A 12,167-nucleotide genomic window follows, 5' to 3' on the forward strand; every position below is an offset into this window, starting at 1 on the left:
TGGCGAGGAAGCACACGTTTAGAGAATTTGCTAAGGGAGTGCAGGCGGGGGCATGCATCATTACTGTATTAACAAGAGTAATTAAGAAGTGATTGCTGTATTGTTTTATCATTACTACTTGATTGAATTAATAACATATTAACATTTGCTTTATAGTACCACTAAGTTGATCACTCACTCTCACTCTGGGACGGTGTTTTAAAACACCAATCAGACTCTGATTTAGATGCAGGTTTCGATGAGGCATACGCGACGGAGCCGAACTTCTTAAATGAAGAGGAGTTCTCTTATGTTCAGCTCTCAGGCGGGTCTATGTAGACTTAGAGCTGTGTCACCGGGATTACAGGGTTTTGGATTAGTTGAATATTTACACTCTGAGATTTTGTAAATTTTAGAACAATACATGTATATATTTAGCCTGATATTATACTCATACTCTGGGGGTTGAGAAACACTTACATACTTTATATACCTATCTCAGTCTTTCGCTCGCTTAATTTAATTATCTCTAGAGTATAATACGCCGTTTTAGTGTAATCCCACTCATGTTTAATGCACTAATATGGACAACATATAAACATCATTATCTATGTTGCATAAGTGATGCGTCGGAACTCGGGAGTTGAGCTTTGCTCGACCCCTGATTTTCGGGGCATTACATTTTCCCCCAAATCTCTCCCTTTCTTCGAGGAAAAAAATCCCTTCAAATTTGTTAAAGGTGTTGTTTCTATTGGCTACTCGATTTGCTTTTAATTATGCAGGCGTGCCAAAATTGATACAACAGCTCAATTCAAATTGATCAACTTTGACCCCCAAGCCCCAATATAAGCAGAGACGTTCAATATGAATGCATGTGACTAGATTTTATGAAAATCAGTCACTTACTCAGGCATTTGCAGAAGTTTATAATGATCAAGTGATAATCAAATGGTGGGGTTCTTCCTACGAAGATGGGTTACTTTGTGCCTTCCATAAAAAATTACTTTCAAAATATCAGTGCAAATCAAACAAATGGAAAAACTAACAATTGATTAATAGGAGAAGCTATAAGAATGCGTCTCTTGTAAGAACTGCTTGATGTTGGATAAGGAACAAATTCAGCATATGAATGTAGACTTGGATTACAACCAATGTTTTAATTTTGATGATATCAGACGATATATCCCACGATATATCTCGTATTCCACCTGTGCGATATGAAATGCATGGGTAATGTCGATATATCACACATGCTCGATCCAATCAACATTTTCAATTTCTAATCCTTTTCATTGTTGAAATTATGTTAAATCAGTGTTAAATGGTTATAAATCCATTGATTCTTCATGTTTTGCATGAAAAAAATCATGGAGTTAGAGCTTTAATTTCGATATCCATTGGTTCTTCATGTTCTCCATGGTTTTTTCAAAATTTTTCCTTCAACCAGCTATCAATTGAGACTAATTTCGAAGTATTTGATAAAATGATCATCACATACACTCTAATTTCAAACTTCGAGTATAGGTGGTCTAATTTAGAGAAAATTCAAAATTTTCCTAATTTCTCCCTTGTAATGTTGCACTCCAAAAATGAAATCAAGAATATATGAGAGCTAATCTACTCATTTGTTGAGTCCTTGTCAAATTTTTTAAAATAATATATATATATATATATATATATATATATATATATATATAAGTATTAAAAATATATATATTTAAAATTTTCCTTCAACCAACTGTTAATTATGACTAATTTTGAAGTATTTAGGACTTTGATGAAATGATCATCACATACACTCAAAATATTATGCATTCAATTTGAATATAGTTGCATTAATTCAGTAAGATAGTGCATAACTTAGGACCCTATACAAAGGAAACCTATTATGTGCACTTCTTTTTGAAGATGTTATGATTTAAAAGTGTGTATTAAGGTATTTTTTTAACAATCCTTTAATATAATAATTATGGTTAATATTATGGAAAGAATGTTAAATCTTATGGATTATAAGTTAGAATCCACTAAGCATACTAGGAACTTGATGTTTGAATACATTCTATGTATGGATTGATGAAGGAGAAGTTGGTTTAGATGTTTATTAATGATATTAGGTTCTATATTGTTGAATAACTCATATGTATAGGATTACACAGAATATTGTTTTCTAAGAAATGTTTGAAATTGGGATTTTGAAATATTAGTTTCCGCATGTTTTTCTCGAGACTATCAAAATGTTAATAATAGAGTTTGTTGAGTGTGAAATATTATATGTTTTTCCATTGTTATGCATTGATTTTATGAACATAGATGTGCTTAATTAATCCAATTATACATGTTTTCTCTTTTGAGATGATTTGGAGAGTTAAGATGAAAAGGATGCTTAAAGTAAGGATTTAATGATCAAAGAATTACCAAATGAAGGATTAATTTATGGAGGTCAAGATTGAAGAATCCAAGAGCCAAAAGTCCAAGAAAAATAAGTGAGGAAGGACAAAAATTGAAGATTCAGAGTGCAGAAAATTAGTGCAACAGAAATCGACACTTCAATGTCATCGTTGACACATTTCAAAGTAAGTGTCGATGCCATTAAAGCCACCCTTGATCCCATCGCAAAAATCATGAATTTCTTATTTTGTTGGTGGACATATTCATGCATCATTTAATGCCATCGAAGGAGTATTAGACAACATCGAGAAAAGCCTAGAATTTGAAAGTTTATTGCTAGACAGTTTTCTATTTTTACTTGATACCTTCAATGGGAGTTCGGTGCCATCAAAGTGACTTCGAAGGTGCAATCAAGTATATAAATTTAAGGTTAGTTTGAAGTCGGAACAAGGCTATATAAAGGGATGTTTTAGGATCATTTAAACATAAATTAGGGTAGGAGTATATCAAAGAGTTGTGGAGCTCAAGGAATCCTCTCTCTTCTCCAAACCTTCGGTTCTAATTAGTTTTTATATTTTTCTATTTGAGTTTTAGTTCAATCATATTTATGGTTGGATAATCTATTAGCTAGAGCTAAGAGGTGAAGCTTGTAGTTCTTCTTAATGTTTAGTTTACTTTAATTTAAGTTATTTGATTATATTTTAAACAACTCATATATAATTGGTTTGTATGAAGAAGTATTTTCTAGTTTATTTTGATTCATTGTCGACCTCGGCCATATTAGATGCTTGGAAAAACTAAGAATAGTTTCTTACATTTTCTTGTAAGGGATTAATATATAGATTTCATTGATTTATCGTTGACTTTGGGCACGATAGATGCTTTGAATATACTACGATCATATCATTGATGTTTTATGAAACAACGAATTCAATGAAAGTTCAAATCTGTTTTTGATTGATGAATGATGATTTAACTACTTTATTATCTAACTAGATAGAATAGGACTTTGATTCAAGTTGTATGATCTAATTGAATTAAGTAAATTATATAAAGAAAGCTATTAGTGGATCCTTGGCACTCTAGTGTTTTATTTGTGATAGTTTCTTCCGCAATTACTTCTTAAACCAGAATTTAGTAATTATTTTAGATTCTAGTTCTAGTTTTAATGTATTTCAGAAACCGCACAAATTGCAAGTCCTCGTGGGTACGACCTTGGTCTCACCAAGTTATTACTACATCGCAGCCCTATACTTGGGGTTGTTGAATAACATACGATGTTAGTAATGATAGAAAATTTGAAACAAAAGAAACCTTGATAACAAAAATTGAGAAATTCGAGAAATATGAAAACCTAGATTAGAAAAAAAACCTAACTTAAAATAAAGATTAAACCTAGAAAACCTAAACTAAATTATATTCAATGCCACTCCCTGGTAACAACACCAAAAACTTGATCGAACCCAAGAGTTGACAACCTCAAGTGCAAGGTTACGATGCAATAATAATTCAGTAAGACTGAGGTCGAATCCTCAAGGAATGGGGAACACAACCTATAACTGATCTAAATGTAATGGTTGTGTGGGTTTTTAATCCAACGAATATGTTAAAGGGTTTTAAACTAATAAAAATAAAAGACTATGGATCCAATAATTCACTCATAAAAATCACAATATCTTACTCATGATTCAATATATAACTCAATTGGAATCGAAGTCCTATCACATCCAATTGGAAGATAATTATGTTAAACCAATCATCAACACACTGCACAAAATCACTATTCTGGAACAGTGGAAACTTTGGCTCAGAAACGGCTTTAAAACGGTTCTCCGCCGTACTGCAATTCATTGCTACTTTATTATTTCCATTGTTTTATCGGTATGTCCCAATTGAGTGTTGGATCTTCTTAGTTTTATTATGTTGTTTTATTTTTTATTTTAAAACAGATGGACAGAATGGATTCAGTTAGGTACCTCTCAGTGGACCCCACAAGGCCCAAGAGGTACACTGCTCTATATGTACCACAGACTACTGATTCATTTAACCTATTTTCTTATGCTAGAGCCATAAAAGCTTCGTTTCACAGACCGCGTCTCCATCTCCCTCTCTCAATCTCCCTCCCCCGATCTCAACCCTCCCTCGATCTCCATCTCACTCTCCCTCTCCCTCGATCTCCTTCTCCCTCGATTTCCCTCTCCCTCTTCCGATCTCGACCCGCTCTCTCTCTCTCTCCCTCTCCCTCTCCCTCTCCCTCTCCCTCTCCCTCGATCTCCCTCCCACTCTCCGAAGGAAATGCTGGGCAGCCACGGTGCCGGATCTGGAGATTCATCGGGTTCCGGGGTGTGGCCGCGCTCATCCTCGGTGTCGCCATCTTGCTGTCGGTGATCTTCTAGCTACCACTGTTCTTGAGAGCTGATCAGGGGCGTCTGAGCCTGGAAGAAGGTGAGTATTGATGGTGCTACGGCCAGATGCTTTTCATTTTGCTGACCTTTCTCTGGCCCATATCAATTACTTAAAATTGTTGTGGTTCTCAAAATCTGCACTAATCATAGCAGAATGATTGACTGTCTGTTTCAGCAAAAACGGCCATTCGACTTGTAATTTGGGTTAGTACTAGTAGGGTTTTTAGGGTTGTAGGTAATGTGTGGGATATTTTCTTAGTCGTTGGTTTGACTTTTTGGGGGGCCCACCCCTGATGAAGGGTGATGATGTCGTTCGTTTGGACTATGGTAGTTAGAGCTTTGTGGGGCCCACCGCTGATGTGGAATCCAAACCTCGGTGTGGTCCACATGAGTAGTGGATCATAATGATTTTCGGGCTCGAGACCTACCAAATGGGAATGCATCTAATGGACAAGTAGGATGTAACTCACACACCATGGTGGGCCCTAACAGCTTGAAGGTATGTGATCATTTCCCTAAATGGAATAACCCTCGTAAAACCTGAACCCAATTAGAAGTGGAGCCCACCAGATTGTTTGATCAGTGGGACTTTTGCACTGTGGGCGATCTATGGTGGGCCACACCAACTGAATTGTTCAGATGTTGGTGTGATGTGAGTTGCCTGACATTTTCAAACGCTTGCATTTTAAACTTTCGAAATTAATTGGGAAAAGGTACTATGAGGTTAACCTCGTGGGCAGTTCCCACCAGGTGGAGCTCTGTGGGCCCACCATGATGTGTGTCAGACATCAACTCGGTTAATCAGATGCACCATCCAATGGTGGGCCATGGGCCTAAAAGGTTGGCCAATCCATTGATAGTAGATGCCTGCCCATTGAAACTTTTCTAATAGTATGTAGGCCCTGAGATGGGGTTCAGACATCTAGACCATTTGACTGGTATCAGTCAAAATCCCTCTGAATTAGTCAAATGCTAGTCGTTCTGTTTGAGGTAAATGCAGGTGGCGTAATATCACTTGGAGACCATTTGACCAAATGCGTGAAAGATCAAAATGGTTGCAAATGTGTGAAGGATAAAAAGGTTGCAATTCCCTCTTCTATAATCTGAATGTAAACAACGTAATTCCATGTAACTCCATGGTCAAATTCTGCTAACATCAAGGTTGAAGTAAAGCATGTTGTTATAATTAGTGATCCAAATAGGATCTCTTGCACATGTGAAATTGGCACATGTGCTTGCATGTGGATGGCCAGGCTCTAAACTAAGATAATAATATTTACTTTCACAACCGAATAGGATAAGAATATATTTAAAAAAAAAACTACTTATAGTAATCTAATCAAATGGAAATTCTTCTTTGTTTACCTAGTGCAACATATTTTCTAGCAAATTTATTGTTGAAGTTTCCCATTTATTTCCTCGTATAGGTTCATCCCCATGAACATATGTTGGTTCATCGAGAATCACATTAGTAGATGTCAAGTGATTAGATCAAGGTCGTGCAATATATTTGTATGATGATTGCTCCTGTTCCATAAAATGTACTTACCAGTGCTTGGAATGGCCTAATCTCATAATTCAATGAAATGTGCAGGTGAAGGCTGGTTCTGTTTACAACAATATTCTGATTTGTGATGATCCAGAGTATGCAAAACAGGTTGTGGAGGAGACATGGGCCAAAAATAAGGAGGTGAGACCAAAGCCTTCAATATCTATTGCTTATAAAGTTCAGCCAACTGCCAAGTGCTAAATTCTAAATTATGATCTCTCTTCTTTATGCCTTCTTCATTTGTGTTTGGAATTTCAGGCTGAGAAAGAGGACTTTGAGGAAGCAGAGAAAGTGAGACGAGCTCAAGAAGAAGAGGTAACTAATAGAAACTTCCATTGCCTTTTCTTTATGTTTGGACTTCTATTTTTTTTTTTTTTTTTAAAGTAGATTTAAAACCATGCTCTTTCTCTCTTACCTTCTGTATGTGTATTTATGTAGTATGTTTGCATTCCCTCCCTCAGTACTAAATCTGTTGGTAAGGGTGTGGAAAGCCATCCAACTAAAGAATCTTTTTTAATGTTTTGAGCTACTATATGTATAGGAATCTCGAAGGGCGAGAGAGGAAGGTGAACGGCAGAGAAAGGAGAGTGGTTGTGACCAGTATTACCGAGAAAAGGAGTGCTACAATGTGGAATTGTCCCTAATCGGTGGTACCCAATGTGGTACCACCATAGGTTCTGAATATCAGTATTGAGTGTGTATTGTCTGACCAGTGACTCAACCAATCTTCATAGGGTGCATTGCACACTAAATCTGAAAAAGGAAATTATTTTCTGATACTGGGGTTCTTACCTGCGGATTGTTGAATATTAGAAGTCTCCATTTGCATTGGATTCTTCAGTTTCCATTTACTGCTAGTGTTATAAGTCTTAGGCTTCATTTGGTCATCACATCAATCTTTATGAACATAATTTTTTTCTCAAACCAAAAGGAGCTTAAGCCCTTTTTTAACTCCGCCAATGCAACTTCTTGCATTGCCGGTCCCAAGCCCGGGTAAAGGAGGAGGGAGAAGGGCGTCAAGGTGAGTTATGTCCTTTTATTCACAACAAATATGTCCCTTTGAAATATGTATGTTTCAGGATGAGTTGTTGTGTCATTTTCTCCACTAGAATGCAGGACCATTTTATGAATGGGTAGGAGCAGGACTAACCAGTGTCAAAATAGTAGGATTCAACAATGGAACCCTTGACTTGTCATCTAGTAGATGGATCTTACATGGTAACCACAAAGATCGTGTACATCCATTTAGTTTTTGTTACTGTAATTTCTAGGGTCCTGATGTTTCCTTTATGTGTGTGTGTTGACTGGGACGTCAAAGTTTCTGATCGATTCTTTCAATGATGTAATGATTTGTACTGATTTCCAGTGATTTCCAGTAATGATCAGTCACTTTCTCTGTAGTTAAAGAGATTTCTTAGTTTCTGGGCTCTTGTTTTTCTTGTGGTTCATCTTGTGGTTCTCTTAGTTTAGGCTTGACTTGTGTTTATGGTGCAAGTTCAAGCATATATTCAGCTGAACTGCAGCAGGTGCAGCCCCAGAACTGCAGCAGGTGGAATCCCCTATTGTTTATGATGCTTACAAGCTTCTTGCTGTGCCTTCTCCAATTGGTGGTATTCTTATAATCTGTGCAAATACTATTCTTAGTTTATTTGGTTATTTTATGTTTGAGGTTAAAGTGCTTGTATACATGCGTGATGTCTCACTGACCTTAGGATATTTTTCTTCCTCTTGCTTTGGCAGTTAGTATCTTGTGCTCTTGACCTGAACAATTTTTCTGTTCCTAGTGAAAACAAGTTCTTCCCTTGACCCTTTTTATTTTCTTCCTCATTTTTATATATTCTAATATTTCTTTATTAAAATATATTGACATAGTTTATGTTTTTCACTTAAGGCTATTATGGCTATCGTGCAAATGTGCACACACAATCACAACCTTAAATTTGATTTAAAACAGTATTGTTGCATGCACAAACTTAAATTTGATTTATCAAAGTATTTTCTGGTTTGGTTTGTCTACAAATAGATGTGATTTTGTGGAGAATAGTATACTTTCAGTTTGATTGTATTCTCTCTCTATCCATTGATGGAAGATCGAGCATCAATGTACAGAAATGGGAAAGATAATTAGAAAGATGATTGATGGAGCATCCGCATTGATACATCAATTTCTGTTTCTGTGCAACGTGTAACATTTTTGGCCACATCATGTTTACAACAAGAGGTGGCCCTCTCCACTCTTTAGGTAGGTAACACCAGTATGCTTCATTCCATCAGAGCTGTTTATAGATTTTTACTTTTGGGGCCCACCCAATGAGCGGATTAGCCTGATTTTTGCAACAGGCTCATCATGGTGGGTCTTGCCTTTTACATGGGATTGAGACATTAAGGGTCTCCCAGTGCTTGTTTCAGGCCAAACATTACCTTAAGCATGCAGATTCACAAACATCACCTTAAAGCCTCACCTCATCGCAAGCTCTTGGACAGAGACTCAACCCAGGTCATGCCCCAGATAGCAGTGTCCTTAACCGGTTCTAGATGATTAATAGCAATGACCCGTATCGGCATTTGTTATAGTCAGGAAATTTGATCCTGTAGAATCTGACCCAAAGGGTATGAAATAAACTAGATTTTAATTTATTTTTTTAATCAAAAATACCGTGCGAAATCTTTGTTCCCCCCCTCTTCCTCTATCCCTATCTCATGATATAATGTTTAAATCAATAGAGAATGTTTCTTCTATATGATGTCTCCATTCAATCAATTGTTCATTTGGTGGGGCTGTGGTGTTTTTATTTTTGAATTCTATTTTTCATTTGATTTATTTGGATGGAATTTCAAGGCTTTATAGTAATCAACTGCAATTTTATTTTCTCTTGTTTGAGGCCTGTTTGGATGCACCTTGTAATGAGAATGATGAGAATAGTGCAATATTTTCTTCTTTAATGTTTTCTCACAATTTTCTGTATACTGGAGATCAGTAATTACCCCTAACATGGATCTGTGCGCCTCGTAGCTGCGCAGGATAAATAACTAAAACCTCCACATTATGCGATTAAGATTATCTTATGGTTTTCCAATTATTTTCTGCTTCCTATTATTTTAATTGTATGAATATTTGTCACTACATTTAGAAATTAGTCCCAACTTTGATCTTTATACTTAATCACTGCCCTTTCCTATTACTGAAGATTACGGTGAACTTTCATGCTTAAAGAAAAAGATCAAAATTATCAAAGGGTTGAAATAATCCAATTTGAGTGATTCTATTTGATGTCTTACCACCATACAAAGTGAGACCTATCATGTAAATTGTTTGGATATTTGGAATCCAGATTCAAAGGCTTTCATTTACTGCTTATTTACACTACAAATTATAAAATGAACAGGCCCTTAGCAGTCTTTCTATACATAAAATTTAAAATCTCATACATGTACTATATATGCCTCCACCTTTGCGTCTTCAGTACAGATGCATCCCAGTTGATTTATATGATGATACTCATGCTGCATATGATGCTTGATACATGGGCACTCAGAAATTGCATATGCGGAATATATAACTCAAATAAAATTGAATAGATTGTGCAGCCCACTGTTACCAAGTCTCATTCCCAAGATCGAACAAATCCTAACATATGATTTGTCAATGCTTGTTTGTGGAAAAATATCAAGGGTACTTTGTTATTTTCATTATCAGTTAATGAAATTCTTTTTCCTTATTTATTTTATTATAATTTTATGAAACATCAATGGTACTTTTTCTTGTCTTTTTTTTTTTTTTTTTTCCTGAAAAGCACATGATATTTGAAGTAATCATAATTGCTTCATCTATTCATGTATTCACCTTCTGGAAATGTCTGACCACTTCAATGGAGTCTACTAAATGTGATGCTTTACCAAAGAAAGAGTGAACACCAGTGACAATCACAACAACTTCAACCTCTCCATGCTTATATGTTGAACCAAAAAATACTTCATCTCCTGTCATGTTTGTGACAGGAAGAGATTCTATGGTAAAAGCAGATTCATCTTCTTTGTTTCAAATTCAGTACTTAGTTTTAATTTTTGTTTTTCCCATGGCAGTTGCAACACAATTATATTTTGGAAAATTATCCTGTTGGGAGGGATGGTGTTGTGCAGTTTGGATTTGTTGGGAGTCCAGAAACATGCACATCAATAATTTTATGCATCTTATATTATTCTTTTATTCCATGCAGACTGAAAGGAATGTTGATATGTTGCTCCATGGTAAAAAGCCCATGGTTGAGGTAATGATATCAAAAGCTCCGTACCCATCACAACTTTAAGCATTTACTTCCAACATATGACTAGTTTTAGTTGTTGAATAGTCACTCTTTTACGTGTTTAGTTTTTGAATCTTTATGTTGTTTTTTGGCTAATCAAATTGCTTACGGTCTTGTTTTAGCACTGCCACAAACACTCCATCAGTTTAAACAATAATTCACAACAATACCACAACTTTTATTAATGTTTGTGAGGCATCTGTTCTACTGTATTTACTCATCTTTTATTTCTGTTCCCTTTTTTTTGAATTTGAGTTTTTATTTTTATTGACTACGGATCAGATGATGCCATACCCTAATGTAACTGGAACAAGATGAGAGCTGACTCCAAATAGTTGGTTCTCATGGATGTTAATGCAGATGGCTGGTAAGTAGGGATTTTGTATTCTACCTCTAATGGGGCCCTGTTGATTATTTATGCTCATCTGACTTTCTGTTTTGGCTATGTTTCTTTTCAGGTCATATCGCATGACACGACTTCTAGATGAGCGTGATCTGGTGGTTTTGACATATGTTATGAGCCTTCTAGTTGCTTTAGTTTCAAAAAACCATAAAGAAATTGGATGTTCCACAAGAATCACCTACTACGAGATCCCATCACCATGGCTTCAGGTTTGAATTTCTTTTGGAAGGCTTTTTTTTTTGCTTCCTAATTGTTTACTCAGAAACATGTAAGCATGTAGTAACAGTCCATGATTGGTTTTTTTCACATATTGAGAAGATATTCCTCTATTACTTAATGCCTTCAATTAAGCATGTAGTAACAGTCCATGAATTTCTTTGAGTTCACCAACTAGTGACTTATTTCTAACAGCAACTTGAATGTTTTCACCTATTCAATTAAAAAATAATTTTTGAATGTTACTTGAGCATTGAAATTTGAAATCACTTTCAGTCTAAAAAAATTTCAATCTTAGGCATAAGAAAGCATTATAATGACATGTTCAGTAGAAAGCAATATAGGCAAATATAATTTGTAATAATTGTTCTGGTGGTAATATGCATTTTTATTCGACAGGGTTGTCTAGAGATATGAACTTTCAAAGTCTAAAGCTTCAGTTTTGACATCGGTTAGCTGCAGTGCCGAAACCCACTAGCCATTTCAATTGTTAATCTAGAATTCCATTTCTGATAAGGGCATCACAACCATTGGCAATTCACTCTTTTTCTTGGGTAGTTGTTTGGGAGATGGTCTTCAAGTGCAATATAGTTGTGGAACTACAACAACGCCTTCTGGTCATGTAAAGGATGGGGTGCATACTGGATATGGTGTCTGTTACTTCATTTTGAAATGTTGGCTGTCACAAGACTCACAACTACTATAGATGACTGTTTCTTTTACTTTGCCATTTTTTTAAATTGGAGTTTTGAGACCTCTTATGTTGCACTGGGTTGGGCCCTACATGACAATTGCCTTTTCTAAAAATCAGTCAAATCCACTCACTCATAGAGTAGACCACACTTGTGTTTTTCTATTTAGCAATGGATATACATATTTTCTATGGTGTAGCCCATCAGTAGGGAGGCTGAGCTTACATTGGT

At 35.7% G+C, this 12,167-nt stretch overlaps 1 long non-coding RNA gene across 9 annotated transcripts; it reads left to right on the plus strand.

Moving 5' to 3' along the window:
* Positions 1 to 4,444: 4,444 nt before the first annotated feature.
* Positions 4,445 to 11,938, plus strand: LOC131227550 (uncharacterized). 9 transcript variants are annotated; one of them, XR_009162358.1, is made up of 9 exons: positions 4,445 to 4,812; positions 6,367 to 6,462; positions 6,580 to 6,636; positions 6,863 to 8,114; positions 10,405 to 10,589; positions 10,748 to 10,815; positions 10,908 to 10,992; positions 11,084 to 11,237; positions 11,644 to 11,782. It is a non-coding gene; the product is annotated as an uncharacterized LOC131227550 (long non-coding RNA). The 9 variants fall into 9 exon arrangements; XR_009162353.1 differs by having other exon boundaries at positions 10,748 to 10,992; XR_009162351.1 differs by adding an exon at positions 11,803 to 11,938 and having other exon boundaries at positions 4,446 to 4,812; positions 10,405 to 10,992; positions 11,644 to 11,695.
* The last annotated feature ends 229 nt before the right edge of the window (positions 11,939 to 12,167 follow it).

The sequence above is a fragment of the Magnolia sinica genome, chromosome 15 (genome assembly GCF_029962835.1).
Source record: "Magnolia sinica isolate HGM2019 chromosome 15, MsV1, whole genome shotgun sequence".
NCBI classification, from domain to species: domain Eukaryota; kingdom Viridiplantae; phylum Streptophyta; class Magnoliopsida; order Magnoliales; family Magnoliaceae; genus Magnolia; species Magnolia sinica.